The sequence below is a fragment of the Phyllostomus hastatus genome, unplaced genomic scaffold (assembly GCF_019186645.2).
Source record: "Phyllostomus hastatus isolate PE091 unplaced genomic scaffold, TTU_PhHast_1.1 phas_contig_150, whole genome shotgun sequence".
Taxonomy (NCBI): Eukaryota; Metazoa; Chordata; class Mammalia; order Chiroptera; family Phyllostomidae; genus Phyllostomus; species Phyllostomus hastatus.
Genome location: NW_025333611.1, coordinates 37,562,068 through 37,580,455, shown reverse-complemented (window position 1 = coordinate 37,580,455; position 18,388 = coordinate 37,562,068). Strand labels below are relative to the sequence as shown.

At 43.4% G+C, this 18,388-nt stretch overlaps 2 pseudogenes; both read left to right on the top strand.

Annotated features, from left to right (window-relative positions):
• Positions 1–4,796: 4,796 nt before the first annotated feature.
• LOC123813035 lies at positions 4,797–6,044 on the top strand (annotated as a pseudogene).
• Positions 6,045–7,162: 1,118 nt separating this feature from the next.
• On the top strand, positions 7,163–12,871 carry LOC123813028 (annotated as a pseudogene).
• Positions 12,872–18,388: the final 5,517 nt, after the last annotated feature.

Here is an 18,388-nt window from a genome sequence, read left to right as displayed (position 1 = left end):
TCAAACACTGACCTCAGAAACTATTCTTTCAAAGGAGGCAGCATTTCACTGAATTATTTGTAGAGCAATTTTTGCCCCAAGGCATTGTTGAAAGTAATAGAGCAATCAGCTGTCAATTGGAGGAGTCGAACAGCTGGGCACCTTCAGAAAAAGAGGGAGTCCTGCCAAAATCACTGGCGTCCCAGGATACCTGGACTTATCCAAAGCCGCACTTCCTTCAGGAGCAACATCAGCAGAGGGAGGGGAGGTGGGTGGAAAGTAAACTTCACTAAAATAATCCAGCCAGTCACTAAAAGAATAAGCAAGCAAATAACAATAAGTCCTGGAGAGCTGAGGAGACCAGTATGCAGAGTTGCTGTATTAGAGTCTCCAGAGACAATGAACCAATAAGACATAGGTAGGTAGGCAGGTAAATAGACTGATTGATAGATTAGATTAGATTAGATAGATAGGCAGGTTTATTATAAGAAATCAGTTCACAGAATTAAGAAGATGGACAAGGAGAAGGGAGGAAGGGAGGGAGGGAGGGAGGAAGGAATTAGCTCACACAACCACAAAGATAGGCAATTCCAAGATCTGAAGGATGAGTCAGCAAGCTGGAGACCCAGGAGAGTTGAGGGTTTACTTCCCATTCAAGCCCAAAGGCCTGAAAACCAAGAGAGCTTTTGGTGTAATTCTCATCCAAAGGCTGGTAGGTTAGAGATCCAGGAAGAGTTCATGTTTTTTAGTTCGAGTATGAAGGCAAAAAAAAAAAAAGCCAATATCCCAGTTTAAAGGGTGTCGGGTTGGAAGAAATCTATCTTACCTCAGGGAGAGGTAGCCTTTCTGTCCTACTCAGGCCTTCAACTTATTGGATGAGGCAGAAGTATATCAGGGAGAGTAATCTGCCTTAGTCTACCAATACAAATATTAATCTCAACAAAGCACCCTCACAGAAACACCCTCAATAATGTTTGACCAAATATCCGGACACTCAGTCAAGTTGACACATAAAAATAACCTAACGTAAAGGGAAGGAAAATGGGACAACTTTAATAGCATAATCAATGAAACATATGTTGAAAAAATAACCTAACCTAATTGTAAGTTACCTAAAATAGCCAGTTTCCAACAAAAAAAATTACAGGGCATGCAAAGAAACACAAACGTATAATCCATATGATGGTACAAAGTAGGCAACAGAAAGTGTGAAAGCAATCAGATGTTAAGATACATCCAGACAAGAACATGTTCACAGAACCAAAGAAAACAATGACTAAAGAGCAGAGGAAGGTAAGACAACAGTGACCCATCAAATAGAAAATATTGCTAAAGAGATAAAAGTTATTTTAAATGAACTGTTACAGAACAATAGTGGGGGGCCAAAGGGCAATATACTATTACTGAAAAGAACCCCCCAGGTTCGTTATGTCTGCTGCTAGAGGAAAGACATCTCTCAATGCCAGAGATTTGTTTAAAGGAAAGGAAATGTTTATTTAGTGCTGTACAAACTTAAAATACTGACCTAATGTCTTCATCAAAATCCCAAAGTCCCTTAAAACACCCACAAACACACACAGTCCTTCCCTCCCCCTTTGTCCAGTCTGGGGTACTGTATCTCAGGAAAAGAAATAGAAGTCCGTGGCTCAGGCAGCCCCCAGTTCTTCCCAGTAATCCATCTCAGCTGGTAGGCCTCCCTCGGTTCCCAGCACCATCAGCTGTGTCACCGGGACCTCTGCTAAAGCTGGGTGGTGGTTCCCCCTTCTAAAGCTGTGGGGGTCCCCCCTCTGGCAAAGCCATGTGGTTCTCCTTTCTATTGCCACAGCCGCATGGTTCTCTGAAGTGCCACAGCCAAGTGGTCCTCTCTCAATGGCTGCTGCATCTGGGTTTTAAATCCCTGCACCAATCTTTTTCTGCAGCCCCATTTCCGACTCTGCCCACAATTGGCTACACTTGCCAGCACTCTCATATCCTTCCAGCTTTACTAGGCTGCCATTGTGAGTCTGGGTAGGTCTTGGCCCCATGTCATGGAGCCAATCATCTCCAAGTTCACACAGGTGCTGTGACTCGGGGGACCGGCCCCCAGTTATGTCTTGGTGGGGAAGTTACTTCCATTTTCCTGGCTCAGAGCATGGCCACAGCTATTTAACATATCTATGTAACCAGTTAAAGGTTATAGATATGTTAAATGATCATGCCAGAGGGTAGCTGCAAGGCTGTTGCTATGCAAAACAGCTCTCAATGGCCCTGCTCCATTTTGTCCCCTCCCCCAACCCACACCTGGGGGTGGTGCAGGAGGACATCCTAATATTTCCTGGACACCCTGAGTTCTGGACCCCATTCCAAATCCCTATTTGGGGCCCTCCTCTTGGCTGCACCCTGTTACAATCCCTCCTTTCAGATTTATACCCACTTTATAATCTTATAAAGGACAATGGATGAAGGTCTCATCTTCTTGTAACTACTTCCTGCTGGACACGGACGTTGTCCTACCTACCCTTGGGTCAGGGGTGCCCTGAAAGGGAGGGGGTGTGCAGCACGGAGGGAGTCCTTCCTGTAAGGGGAAGGACCTTACAGAATCCTGGTCAGTTGGCTGTCACCAGGAAGTTGCAGGCTTGGTGTCCAAAGGCTGGCATTACTGGACCATTGGCATCCTGGTCATATTCTGGAGGTGACAGATTTGGAAAGAATTGGAAGCCACAATTAAATCATAACCACTAAATGACAAAGGCAGGGACTTAATGGCTTATCTGGAGGAAGGTATACAAGGCATGCTACATCTATCCAAAACTTCTGTGGCCCACCATACTTCACTTGGGCTGAGGGGAATATATTAGGATTTCCCTCCTTTCAGATATCTGGGCCCTTTCTGTCCAAGCCATCAAGACAGAAAAGGGAAAATCAGTTCTAAAGAGAAGCCCACAGATCGCCCAATCCCTTCACCAACCCAACCACTTACTTCAGCCAAACCATTGAGTCTCAGGGGATAACGATGAAAATGGGCTCCTTAAGTGAGGCCTATATTGCAACCAACCAGTCAGGTAATGAAGTCATAGCCATACGTCCTGTGAAAACAGAAGAACACACAGGTTAATTCACACAACAATCCCAAAAACAGTCTCTGTGCCTATGAGACTGTCTTTTGGGAAGACATTCAGTTGCAAGGCCCTTTCTGCAATGACATTTAGCAATGGCAATTTGACAGGTCCTCCGTACCTGTAGACTACATCTTTGGTGATATTACAAACCCAGTTTCATCTTTCAAATGAAAACAAACTTTTAAGACAGTTAGCTGCACCATTCTGATATCCAATACTGAGTATTGTGATTTTCCTTGAACCACAAATTTTCTCCTTAAGATCACCCTCACCATTATTAAAGGGACTACTTTGAGTTCCGCTTTTAATTTTGACTGTTCATTTGCATAAACACCAAGAGCAGCCTGGATCACTTACAATCTTTAAGTCCGCTTTGCTGGAACTCACACAGGGAACCTTTAGATTGACTTCTCGGTCCGCCCCTCAGGGCACAGAAGCAGAGCTACACACCTGCCATCTGGCTTCACCTGTACCAGTTGTTTCACTCAAATCCTTGAGGCTTCCATTGTGCCTACAGGTTCCTTTTTGGACATCTTTCAGGGAAGCAACCTTTGTTCCTTCTCTGGAAAGACTGCCATGAACCGCACAACCAATCAAAGTACCAGGCTTTTCTCGTGGGCTTTTGCTAGCTTCACAAGTCAATCCCAGTTCCTCAGGGCTTTCTGGTAACGACCAGAACCCATACATGCCTCCTTCAGGTGTGACATTCCAGTCAAAGTCTTGGTTAACAAAACCACTGTTAATGACTGGTCTTACTGGATTTATGCAAAGAAACTTTATGCCATCATTCACTCCTTCAGAATGCCAAATTCTGGAGGGATCAGGTAGGGAGAAAAATACAAAGTGTGAAGGAAAATCCTTTTCCTTCTGATATCCACCAGGCTTCTCAAAACTTTCCTACAGAGTATGAAGTTTCAACCTTCCCTGGAATTCTCACTTTCTTCTTCAGAGCAGATACAGAGCAAAATCTAAAACACAGAGTTCCAGAACAATACACAGATATAGGCATTCTCTTGCACCAATGCGTCCATTGGTGCCTCGCAGAGACATGCTCTTTTCCCATCCAGTCTCATGGCAGAGACATGCTGCTTTGCCTCAGGCTGAAGCACCCATCAGCCCCAAATGACCCTTCCTGGGCCCCGAGTGGCAAAGGCATGCTCCCCAACCGGTTACAGTGACCTTTCCTTGGTCTTATGGCCACCTTTCCCAGGTCTTACAATACAGAAGGTTTCTGATCAGAAACAAAACCAATATTAGAAATTTGCTCTTTTTCCACGAAACTAGAAAATAAGCAGTTGAGGTTTTCTTTACTCCAGGTTTAAAACTTTCACATCCTTTATACATATTTCTACTCATCCAGATTTAACCATCAGTATCTTTTAATCCTGGTTCCTTTCCCACAATGGGAAGGACTGTACTTAAACTGAGTACTTAAACTCAGTATGTGGCAGCTAAAAGTCCCTAGCACTACAGGTACCTTCCACTAAAAGTCCCTAGATTCGCAGGGACATCCTGCAGCTTTCTGAAGCTTACACCTTGCAAACACTCTATATATCAGATGGTCACCCTTGGACCTCAGTTAATGACCTTCAGAACCAGAGCCATTCCTATCAGAACCAGTTACACAGAGAACCTGACTGATGCAGTGCCCACACAGCAGCAGCACACAGCCCATAATCTGAAAAGAACACTTAGCCCACCACCTTATCCACTTCCAAGATGGCAGTGCCCATGCACACTGGGTCATCCAAGATGGTGGCACCCATGCATGCCAGGTTGTCCAAGATGGTGATGCCCATGCACGCTCAGCCCTCCACGGTGGGGCACTCACATGGTTCATCATCCATTTCACCCAAAATGGCAGCACACTCACATGGCTTGCTGTCCGACTCCCAACATACATGCAGGCTCGGCTCACAGAGCCTAGGGGTTTGCTTCCTCCCCAAACCTGAGCACAGGTTTCCTTAGTGCCACCTGGGCTCACTGAAACTGTTAGTGAGCAGACAGGGGCAACCTGGGAGCAGCATACTAAACAAACCATTATCCACAACTCCATTATATAAAGGAGGTGCCCAGCCCACCACCCAGCCTCTGAGCAGAAGCTGGCTGCACCTCCCACATATGTAGGTAGATCTTGGGAAATCTGCCAGGGACATCTTTGCCAAGGCTATGGATTTAGTTTAATAAAACTCGATTTGAAAACAAAATCTGAGACTAGACTGAAATTTACAGGCTCAGATCCAGCCAACACTGAGAGCCCCAAAGTGATGGGCAGTCTGGAAATCAAGTCTGGATGGACTGGATAGGTCTGACGCTTACGGGATGCTTACGGGGAAATGGAACGCCAACAACACACGGGGCACAGAGGTCACTGCGCAAGATCCGCTTGCAGGTGGACTGCAGCTGACCTTATATTCATCCTTCTCACCAAACACTGCGGGTGGAAATGCTAAAATTAAGACAGGGTACCAGCAGAAGCTCATCAACCTGGGCTGCCAGGTGGGTTTTTGACCTTGCCAGGTCTTCCATCTGGAGCGCTATGGTGCTGGGTTACGAGGGCTAGCTGGCTGGCTGGCTAGCAGATGAATCCTGAGACTGCAAAGTCTCAACTGACACAGAACAACTTTGAGGTTGGGTACAGGACTGATGAGTTCCAGCTTCACACTATGTAAGTGACGGAACAGAGTTTGGTGGCTCCATTTATCAGAAGGTAAACAAGAATTTGGAGACCATCGCTCATCTCACCTGGACAGCAGAAATAGTAACACTAGCTTGGGGATAGCAGCCAAGTATCAGATGGCCCCTGATGCCTGCTTCGGGGCTGCAGTGAAGGACTCAGGCTCTACAGGTTTAGGACATGCAGGCACTAAAGCCAGGTGTCAACTGACACTGTCTGCTCTGCTGGCTGGCAAGAATTTCAACACTGGTGGCCACGAGCTTGGTCTAGTACTGGAATTTCAAGCATAAAAAAAGACTATACAATCGTTAATTTTTTTTTTTAATTTTAGAGAGAGGTGTAAAAAGGTTGAGAGAATGAGAGAAACATCAATGTGAGAGAGAAACATGTATTGGGTGCCTCTCCTGTAGCACCCCAACCAGGAGGAATCTGCAACCTTTGGCTTTGAGGGATGACACCCAACCAACTAAGCCACACCAGCCAGGGCACAACTGTTTGATTTAAACTATTTTTCAGCATACCTACCTTCAGAATTTAGTGTGACTTTTTGTTGGGAACTGCCCTGCCTGGTTTCAGAATCTATAAGCCCCCCGAAGGCTAAGACTGAGGGAGCAACCTTTGGACCGTAAGCCACTAAGGAGACAAAACTTATCTCCCTGGCAGGAGCACCGCTTCTGCTCCTTTTACTTCATCCATAACTGGCCACCAATGCTTGGTCGGTTAGCCAATGACAAGTAAGATTCCCCAAGTGGGGAACAACCTAAGACAGGCATAATCATGTGGGAGGCCCCCAAGGAAGGACTTGGGGGGGCTACAGCAAAAGAGGGTGATGGACCTTCGCCCCTTGACCTTGACATAGCCTGAGTCCTCATTCTGTCCACGAGAAGTCTCCTAATCTTGGCTGCCTTACTTCCACTGCCTGACTTAAGCCTAAAACAATGACAGGGTGGTGCAGCCCTATGCTGGAAAGTGGGGGTTCCCCGGGCAGTCAGGCCTAAGAAAGAATATGTAAAATCCTGTGAAACCTGCTTTGTTTAGAATGCTCTCAATTAAATGATAAAGGTCCAAGCAAGAAGTAAGTTTGTTCCTCAAAGTTTTACAGCTCTTTAGCTATCTGACCCTACTCAAAATAGGCCCTCAGAGTTCTTTGTTATCTATTATTTGATCCTTATTGCCTGACAATGATTAATGAGCTTTATCTGTATTCCTGTGCAAACGAACCCAATAAAAGCCCATTGAGGAACAGGCCCCTGGTCCTTCTCCTTTGAGAGATCGGCCACCTTTCCTCCCCAAGCAGACCATGTCTGGTAGACTTATTCTCATCTGTGGCAGACGGGGGGCTCTTCAGGCAAAGCTCCACCACACCTTTTAATGTTGTAGGTCTGGGATGCAAGTATTGCTAAATATCATGTTAGACCTCCAGGTTTGAAGATGATTCAGCTTTAAGGTGTTACGCTTTCAGAGGTACAGAAGAAACCCGATTCCAGCTGTAGACTTGGGAGGACTTGGCAGCCCCTCTAGAGATGTCAGGTTTCTTTTTCATCTAGAAGTGGCTGCAAGTGGATGCTGACAGTTTGTAAGCACTTTGTAAATTTGTATTGCTTCAGTGAATGAACTTGTGACTTCCAGAGAATTGACCTTGATTTCCTGCCCTAAGTGAGAAAGATTCTCTGTTTGATGGTGTGTACAAACTCATCCGAAGGGACTTTCTTAGACTGATCTTCATGACCTGTTTCCACCCTGGTCCGTCACCTCTTTTACATCAAAAGTAGTCTGCAGGGTGTGGTAGTTGTTTCTTTTGTGCCATTTTGGGGCGGAGAAGGTGGATGTGATGAAGCCAATTATTCAGGACTTACTCCCTCTCCCAAGGTGGTTTTTTGCCCGTGCACCAGAGTATGAAATCGTAGAGCCCCAGCTGTGAGCTGGGAAAAGTCTCTGTGACTGTAATCACGTGGTGACAACACTTGGAACCTAGATTATACTCCTGTTGGATCCTCGCCACTTGGTTTATTTTTTAGTAGTGTAATGGGTACATTGTAGAGTCTTCCATTGTGTGGGATTAGATCACCCCTTTTTTTTTTTCTTAAATTTATTTTATTTTTAGAGAGAAGGAAAGGGAAGGAGAGAGAGAGAGAGATACATCGATTGGTTGCCTCTCTCACACCCCCAACCAGGGACCCAGACTGCAACCTAGGCATGTGTCCTGACTGGGAATCAAACCGGCGACCTTTCAGTTTGCAGACCATAGCTCAACACACTGAGCCACACCAGCCAGGGCTAGATCATCCCTTTCAAATGCTGTCATTAACATCACTTAAAATAAAATGAATAAAATCTTTAAATTTTCATTAAAAAAGAAGAAGAAGAACCAACAGGAAATTCAGGAGTTGAAAAATACACTAACTGACCAATTAAAACCACAATGTGATATCACCTCGCACCTGTCACAATGGCCATCATCAATAAATCAACAAATGACATGTGTTGGCGAGGATGTGGAGAAAAGGGAACCCTCATGCACTGGTGGTAGAAATTCAGACTGATGCAGCTGCTATGGAAAACATTTTGGAGGGTCCTCAAAAATTTAAAAATGGAACTTCCTTGTGACCCAGCAATTCCACTTCTGGATACATATCCTAAGAAACCCAAAATATTAATTCAAACTAATATATGTACCCCTATGTTCATTGCAGCATTATTTATAATAGCCAAGATAGAAGCAGCCCAAGTGCCCATTGCTGGAAGAGTAGATAAAAAAGTAGTGGTACATTTACAAAAATTGAATATTACTCAGCCATAAAAAAGAATGAAATCTTACCATTTGCAATGGCATGAATTAGCCTAGAGGGAATTATTCTAAGTGAAATGAGTCAGTCAGATTAAGACAAATACCATATGATTTCATTTATATGTGAAATCTAAAGAACAATATAGATGAACAAATAACAGAAACAGACCCCTAGGTACAGAGAACATACTGATGGTGCCCATTGTGGAGAGGGGAAGGAAGGGTAGGTGCAAAGGTGAAAGGACTGAGGAGTACACATTGGTAGTTACAGGTAGTTGTGGGCATGTAAAGTACAGCATAGGACATAGGGTCAATAATATTGTAATAACTATGTCTAGGGCCAGGTGGGCACTGAAAATATTGGGGCAAAACTTTTGTCAAGTATATGATTGTCTAACCACTGTGCACTATACCTGAAACCAATACAAAATATTATTGAATGTAAACTGTAATTGAAAAAATAAATATTTTAAAATAAAATAAATATATTAACTAAAAATTTAAAAATTCACTACAGGGGCACAAAAGCATATATAAAATCTTAAAAGAAAGACTATTAAAACTTGAAGATAGATCAACAAAAGTTTTGCAAATTAAAAGCAGAAAAGGATTGAAGAAAAATAAAGAGAACCTCAGAGGAATGTGTGACACCATTAAGCACACTAACAAGCATAATTAGAGTACCAGAAGGGGAGAAGAGTGTGAGAAAGAAAAGAAACAAGTATTTAAAAAAGTTATGCCTGAAAACTTCCCAAATTTATTGAAAAATAATAACCTAAACATCTAGGAAGTGCAACAAATTCCCAGCAGGATAAATTAAAAGACGTCCACAGACACTTCATAGTAAAAGTGCTTAAAGTAAAAAAAATAAGACTTCTGGTCAAGATGGTGGCATAGGCAGACATGACTCGCCTCTTCACACTACCACATTAAAATTACAACAAAAATATAGAACAATCGTTACTCAGGAACATCAGAAATCGAGCTGATGGAAGTCTGGCAACTACAGGATTAAAGAAACCACATACAACCAGACTGGTAGGTGTGATGCAGACATAGAATGGGCTGGTCTCACATCCACATGGATAAAAGTTTGGGAGGGATGTGGGGGGAGGGAGTCCCAGCAGCAAACCGGGCCCCCCTGCCCAGGATTCCAGTGCCAGGAAGAGAAGTCCCCACAACTTCTGGCTACAAAAGCCAGCAGGGATTCAGTCAGTGGAAGAAACTGTTGGACCCCCAAACAGTTCCCCTTAAACAACCCACACATGGACTCACCTACTCAGGCTCACTCCCTCTGAGCTCCGGCACCAGGATAGCAGCTTGGAAGGTCCCAGTGGTATAGAGGGAGAAACTAAAGTGTCTGGATCAGGGTGAGCAGAGGCCACTGCCTCTTTCTGAAACCCTCCCCTCACAGAGCTACTAAGCTGGTGCCATATCTGAGATTCCAGCAACCTGGCTAACACTGCTTGACACTCCTTGGAGATCCCCAGAGGCTCTGTTCTACCCAATTTAGGGGGCCACCTAGCAGCTTTCCCATATGAATGGCTGGTCTTGGCTCCTAAATCCTATTAAACAAAAAACAGCTGGATTCAATGAGCCCCAGGCCTGGCACTAGCAGCAGCCAGATTAGATCACAACTTGGTTTTCCCTGGGAATCTCCAAGCCCAGCACAAATAGCAGCCATCTCAGATTGCTTTACAACTCAGGCAGGATGCCCCAGGCAAAACACAGATGGGGGCTGACCTTGGCCGCACCACCTGGGAAAACCCAGGGATGGCACACCCAGTGGACAACTACAGACCATGTCAGAACACCACCACCTGCTCCTGCACAGCTGATCCTCCATGGAGGGTGAATATTGGTGGTCAGTGGTCACAGCCAGTCCTTACAGCTGACTGGCCTGGGTAAATCCCTCCCATTGATCTGTCAACAACAACCAAGGCTCAACTACAAGAGGAGGGAGCACTCATCCCACACAAAAGGCATACTTCAAGTACCCAGCTTGGGTGATAGGGGAGGCTGTGGCACTGGACCCTACAGGACACCTACTACAATAGGCCACACTACCAAGACATGGAGTCAAAGAAGCTCTACCTAATACATAGAAACAAACAAAGGGAGGCTGCCAAAATGCGGAGACAAAGAAACACGGCCCAAATAAAAGAACAGATCAAAACTCCAGAAAAAGAGCTAAAACAAAATGGAGATAAGCAATCTATCCACATGCAGAATTCAAAACACTGGTTATAAAGATGCTCAAGGAACTTAGTGAGGACTTCAGCAGCATAAAAGAGACCCAGTCAGAAACAAAGGATACACTAATTGAAATAAAGAACAATTTACAGGGAAACAGTAGAGTGGATGAAACTGAAAATCAGATCAATGATTCGGAACATAAGGAAGCAAAAAACAACCACACAGAACAAGAAGAAGAAAAAAGAATTTCCCCAAAATGAGGTCAGTATAAGCAGCCTCTGGAACAACTTCAAGAGGTCCAACATTGGCATCATAGGGGTGCCAGAAGGAGAACAGAAAGAGCAATAAATTGGAAATCTATCTGAAAAAATAGTGAAAGAAAAGTTCTCTAATTTGGTGAAGGAAATAGACATAGAAGTCCAGGAAGCACAGAGTCCTAGTTATGATGGATGCAAAGAGGCCCACTCCAAGACATATCATAATTAAAATGCCAAAGTTTAAAGATGAAGAGAGAATCTTAAAAGCAGCATAAGAAAAGAGGATACTTACCAGGTAGTTGCCAGATAGAAGGGGGGAGGGGGAGAATGGGTGAGGAGGTGAGGGGATTAAGAAGTACAAATAGGTAGTTACAGAATAGCCATGAAGACGTAAAGTACAGTATAGGAAATGAAGTAGCCAGAGAACTTATATACATGACCCATGGACGTGAACAAAGGTGTGGGGATTGCTGGCAGTGTGTGGTGCTGGATGGAGGAGGGAAAAAGGAGAAAATTCAGGACAATTGTGATAGCATAATCAATAAAATATAATTTTTTAAAGATATAAAGTCAAAGACAAGGAGAAGACTTGAAAGCAGCAAGAGAAAATATTGTTTGCATGCAAAAGAACCACAATAAGCCCTGGCTGACATGGCTCAGTGGATTGAGCACCAGCCTGTGAACCAAAGGGTCACTGGTTCAATTCCCAGTCAGGGCACCTGCCTGGGTTGCAGGCCAGGTTCCCAGTACGGTGTGCACAAGGGACAACCACACATTGATGTTTCTCTCCCTTTCTTTCTCCCTCCCTTCCCCTCTCTCTAAAAATAAATAAATAAAATCTTAAAGGAAAGAACCCCAATTAGATTAACAGACAACTTCGTATTAGAAAAATGGAGGCCAGAAGGCACTGAGACAACACATTCAAAGTGCACAAGGAAAAAATCTGTCAACCAAAATCCCTATATCCAGCAAAGCTATCATTTGAAAAAGGTGAAATGGAGACTTTCCCAGGTTAAAAAAAAAAGGCTGAGAGAACTGTTGCTAGCAGGCCCACCTTACAGGAACTATTAAAGAAAGGTGTTCAGCCTGAAAGGAAATAACTCCAGGCCTGGCTGCCTTGGCTCAGTGGATTGAGCGCCAGCCTGCTAACCAAAAGTTCACCAGTTCAGGCGCGAGAGGAAACTGATTGAGGTCTCTCTCCTTCTCTTTCCCTCTCCCTTTCCTTCTCTCTAAAAATAAATAAATAAAATCTGTTTGAAAGAAAAGCAAGTGAGTCCAGGTGGTTTTCATCTGATGTCTTTGTTTTTGACTTCACCAAAATTAAAAACTTCTGTGCATTAAAGGGTAGCATGAAGAGAGTAACATACTGGATCTTCATGAGGGTGAGGGAGAAGATTTCACCAAGGATGAGGATGAGCACAAGAATCTACAAAGTGAGAGAGAAAGTGAAGAAGCAGAAGGGCCACAGCTTGGGCTCCATGGGGTCTTGAGCATGGACATGTAAGGATTATGCCAGCGTGGAGCAAAATGGGGATGGACCTGTACCACTGTGCTCTGTGGAAGGCTGGATTCTCTTGGTCACTGGAATCCATGAGGAAGCCACCAAAGAAGACATCCATGACAAATTTGCAGAGTACGGGAAAATAAAAAACATCCACCTCAATCCGGACAGGCCTACAGGATACCTGAAAGGGTGTACTCTAGTTGAGTAAGAACCATACAAGGAGGCCTAGGCTGCTATGGAGGAAGGATGCAAAAGCCAAGATTTAATGGGACAGCCAACCAAGATGCACTGTGTTTTGTGCAGGGTCCACCCAAGGGCAAGAAGAGAGGTGCCCAAAAATGCAGCAGGAGTCCAGGCTGGAATTGTTGCTGACAGGTCCTCTGTAGTCCAGGTGGTTTGGGCAGAGATTCCATTGGACCAAGCAGCCTTGGAGAAATATGGCTGGAGTGGAACTCACTGTTTGTGTTTAGTCTCTTACCCTAGTGCTTAGTGGTATTTTTCTGAGTTGTGAATAGATGTCCCATTTTTGTTCTCTATTTTTGAAAAAAATAAAATAGAGACAAGCAAGAATCCACAGGATCAGAACAACATGCCAATACTCTAATGCCTGCCAGAAAAGTAATTCTAATCCTTTTGGGAGTAAGATAATATAAACCAAAACATCTAACTTTTTTCCCCACAATGTCCAACATCTAATCAAAACTTAAGAGTCATGCCCTGGCCAGGTGGCTCAGTTGGCTGAAGCATCATCCCATGCACCAAAAATGTGGGGGTTCAATTTCCAGTCAGGGCACACACCTAGATTGCAGGTTCGATCCCCAGTTGGGGGGTGAATGGGAGGCAACCGATCTGTGTTTCTCTCTCACATCAATGTTTCTCTCTCTCTCTCTCTCTCTCTCTCTCTCTCTCTCTCTCTCTCTCTCTCTCTCTCTCTCTCTTTCTCCCTCTAAAATCAATAAACATATCCTCAGGTGAGAATTAAAAACAATAATAAAATAAAAACAAAACTTCTGAGTCATGCTAAAAATGGGAACAAATGACTGAAAATGAAAAGAACAAAACAAATAATAGAACTATATCAACAAGTGAGTCAGACTGTGGAAGTTATCAGAAAGCGGCTTTAAAATAACTGTTAAAAGATGCTCAAGAAAAGACTTGTTTTAAAGTGAGGAAACTGCATTAGACAACTGGAATCTAAAAGAAAAATGGCAAGTGTAAATTCTAAAACTAAAAATGCTATATCCAAAATTTAAAATACTACAGACAGATTTAACAGGATATTAACTGTAGGACAGAGGATTAGTGAACTAGAAGAAAGGACAGTAGAAAATATCCAGGCAGAAGCACAGGGAAAAATAATATGTAATACACATTGAGTAAGAGACTTACAGCACATGGTGAAAGTTCAAACACATGTGAGTAGTAGGAGCCCTAGAAGAGAAGAGAATTAAACAAAAATAGTATTTGAAGAAATACTGGGGCCCTGGCTGGTGTAGCTCAGTGGATTGAGTGCAGGCTGCAAACCAAAGCATCACAGGTTTGATTCCCAGTCAGGGCACATGCCTGGGTCGCAGGCCACGTCCCCAGTGGGGGCCACATGAGAGGTGACCACACATTGATGTTTCTCTCTCTCCCTTTCTCCCTCCCTTCCCCTCTAAAAATAAGTAAATAAAATCTTTTTTTAAAAAAATAATAAATAAAAATAAAAGAAATACTGGATTTCTTTATTTTCTTCAAAATTCAAATATTCTTCAAGAATTTTCCAAAACTGCAAAGATATCAAACAATAGATTCAAAGAACTCACTGAACTTCAATCAAAATAAATACAAATAAATACTACAAAATATAAGAACATATCACACCAAACTGCTAAAAGCCAAAGATAAACAGAAAATCTTAAAAACAGTCACATAAAAAAGATACATTATGATCGAAGGAGCAAGAATAAGATTAGTGACTAACATTTCAACAAAAACAGGGCAAAACAGAGATGGAATGGAACAGAATGAAAAAACAGCACTTTAAATCGGTGAAAAAAACACATCTATCAACTTAGGACTCTATACTCAGCTAAAATATCCTTCAAAAATGAAATGGAAAATAACAAATGTTGACAAAGATGTGAAGAAATTGAAACCCTCATACATTGCTAGTGGGAATGTAAAATGGTTAGCCACTGTGGAAATCAGGATGGTGGCTCCTCAAAAAGTTAAACATAAAATTTACATATGATGCAATTTCATTTTTAGGTATAGACCCAAAAGAATTAAAAGCAGGAATACAGCTCTGGCTGGTGTGTGGCTCAGTGGACTGAGTACCAGCCTGTGAACCAAAAGGTCACTGGGTAGATCCCCAGTCAGAGCACACGCCTGGGTTGTGCGCCACTTCCCCAGCTGGAAGCGTGCAAGAGGCAACCGATCAACCTATCTCTCACACATGAATGTTTCTCTCCCTCTTCTTCTTCCTCCCTTCTCCTCTCTAAAAAGTGAATAAATAATATCTTTTTTTTAAAAAGCAGGAGTTCAAACAGATATTTGAACACCAATGTTCATAGTAGCATTATTCCCAATGGCCAAAAGGTAGAAGCAGGCCAGGTGTCCACTGATGGATGAATGGATGGGTTAGACAAATGTGGTATGTACATACAAGGGGGGACCCCCAAAAAACAGACTTATCTTCTGGGGGGCTGGCTGCTTGTAGTACAGACTTCCCACGCTAGGTTAGTGTTCTAGAAACCCATCAGTATCAGTGTACCAGCTGGCATTGTTGTGAGAGGCTGCGTTTGTCTTCAGTGAATGTTTTTTGAAGACTCTTTCAATGTGTTTGCCCATCTCATATTGGGTGATTTAGGACAGGACTTGCCCAAAGTGAGTGGACTGTTCAGCACTTTTTGACCAAACCACCCTCCCTAGTCACCCAATTGCCCTGAGCTACTTCTTGTTTCCCCAGATGAAAATGTCCTCAAAGGGAAACATTTTGCTGATGTGGAAGAGGTGAAACAAAAAATGATAGATGCACTAAAAGGCGCTAAAATTGATGAGTTCAAAAGCTGTTTTGAGCAGTGGAAAAAAGTCTCAATAGGTGTAATGCATCAAATGGAGAGTACTGTGAAGGCAACTGACATTTAAATGTGTAAGAATAAATACACAGTTTTTATAAATAAATTCCGGTTTTGCCGGGGGTTCTCCCTCATACAATGGAGTATTATTCAGTCTTAAGAAGGAAGTTCTGACACATGATACAACATGAATGAACTTGAAAACATGTTAAGTGAAATAAGCCAAATACAGAGGGGTAAATATCATATGATCCTACTTATATGAAGTACCTAGAACAGTCAAATTCGTACATACAGAAAGCAGAGTAGTGGATGTGGTTATGGCAGGCTCTGGGGAGTGGGGAATACAGAGTTTGTGATCATGGGGATGCTGGGCAAGCTCTGCAGGTGGAGAGTGGGACGACTGCCCCACAAGATGAATGTGCTGAATGCCGTTCCACCGGACACTTTTAAATGGTTAAAATAATCAAATGTATGGTGTGTATATTTTACCAGAACAAAAAAATAATGAAGGCAAAATAGGACATTTTCTGACAATCAAACGCTGAGCTGATTCATCACGAGCAGACCCGCCCTGCAAAAAAAGACCAAATGAAGGGAGGGAGAAAGAGAGAGAGAAACATCAATGTGCGGTTGCTGAGGGTCATGTCCTGCAACCCAGGCATGTACCCTGACTGGGAATCGAACCTGTGACATTTTGGTTTGCAGCCCGTGCTCAATCCACTGAGCTACGCCAGCCAGGGTGAGACACACTTTAAATATAAGGTTATCAACATTTTAGAAAAAAACACAAAATAAGAGGATGGACATTGAATGCATTTGGAGAAAACAGGAGGCTCAGTTGGTGTTGCAACATGAGTATTTCAAATTTTTACCACTAAATAGTATTTATAAAGATTTTGGACCTCTGGTGACAGATATTCTTTAACAAAACACATTATAATGAATACTTGGGAATGGTTCCTGTTTCTTTTCCTGAATAAATATTTACCTTGATTCATGCTCAAAACAAAAAAGAGGATGGAAATATACATACCACACAAATATGAACAAAAGAGAGATGGCGTAGCTAAATTAGTATCAGACAAAGTAGACCTTAAGGCAAGTATTGCCAGAGACAGGCAGGGCATTTCACACTGATAGGAATGTCTACCTAACTGAAAATATGACTTTCCTATTATATATTTAGAAATGAGATCCATGAAGCAAAAAAGAACAAAACCAGAGACTTCCGGCAAGATGGAGGCATAGGTGGACGCACCATACCTCCACGCACAACCAAGATTAGAACAACAACAATTTAGAGCTAGAATAACACCCAGAACTGATAGGGAATTTATCTGAATGGAAGTCGGACAGCCAAGAAGTTGAAGTAGACCCGTTCACCCAGACTGGTAGGAGGGGTGGAGAGGAGGAGCGGGTGCAGGTCGCAGTGTGCGGAGATCGGGGAGAACTGGGCGCGTAAGTCAACCAAGCACGTAGGCCTTCCGGGTCGCGCAAGATTGCAGCGCAGCGGTAGACCCTGAGTATGCAAACGGTGGCTAGCGGACCCAGTAAGGCAGCATTGTGGACCAGGGCAGGGCGCTCAACCCAGGATACCAAGGGGGTTACCAGGGCCCCAGGAGAGCGGAGCTACCACCATTGTTCTCTCCCGGCCCCGCCCCCACCCCCACATACAATGTCACAATCTAGCAACTGGGGTGCCCAGCCCCAGTGAACACCTAAGGCTCCGCCCCTCACCGTAACAAGAGCGACTAGACCGGAAAAAAAAAAAAAGGAGATTGAGAGAGAGAGGCATGTCTCCAATAGAAGAACAGCTCAATTCCCCAGGACTCATCCTTTTGAGCAACCAAGAAATAGCCAATCTATCAGATGCACAGTTCAAAACACTGGTGATCAGGAAGTTCATGGAATTGGTTGATTTTGGGCACAAATTACATGAAAAAATGCAGGTTACCATAAAAGAGATGAAGGAAGATGCACGGAGAGCCAATAGTGAAGGGAAGGAAACTGGGACTCAAAACAATAGAGTAGACCAGAAGGAAGAAAAAAACAACCAAGCAGGAAAGGAGGAAGAAATAAGAATTCAAAAAAAAAACAAGGAGAAGCTTAGGAACCTCCAGGACATCTTTAAACGTTCCAACATCTGAATTATAGGGGTACCAGAAGGGGAAGAGGAAAAGCAACAGATTGAGCACATATTTGAACAAATAATAAAGGAGAACTTCCCCATTCTGGCAAAGGAAATAGACTTCCAGGAAATCCAGGAAGCTCAGAGAGCCCCAAAGAAGTTGGACCCAAGAAGAAACACACCAAGACACATCATAATTACATTAGCCAAGGTAAAAATGAAGGAGAGAATCCTAGAAGCAGCAAGAGATAAGGAGACAGTCGCCTACAAAGGAGTTCCCATCAGACTGTCAGCTGATTTCTCCAAAGAGACCTTACAGGCAAGAAGGGGCTGGAAAGAAATATTCCAAGTCATGAAAGGCAAGGACCTACATTCCAGATTGCTCTATCCAGCAAAGCTCTCATTTAGAATGGAAGGGCAGATCAAGTGCTTCTCAGATAAGGTCAAGTTAAAGGAGTTCATCATCACCAAGCCCTTATTTTATGAAATGTTAAAGGGACTTATCTAAGAGAAGATAAAGAAAAAACATGTATAGTAAAATGACAGCAAACTCACAATTATTAACAACCACACCTAAAGCAAAACCAAAAGAAACTAAGCAAACAACTAGAACAGGAACAGAACCACAGAAATGGAGATCACATGGAGGGTTAGCAACAGGGGAGTGGGAGGAGGAGAGAGGGGGAAAAGGTACAGAGA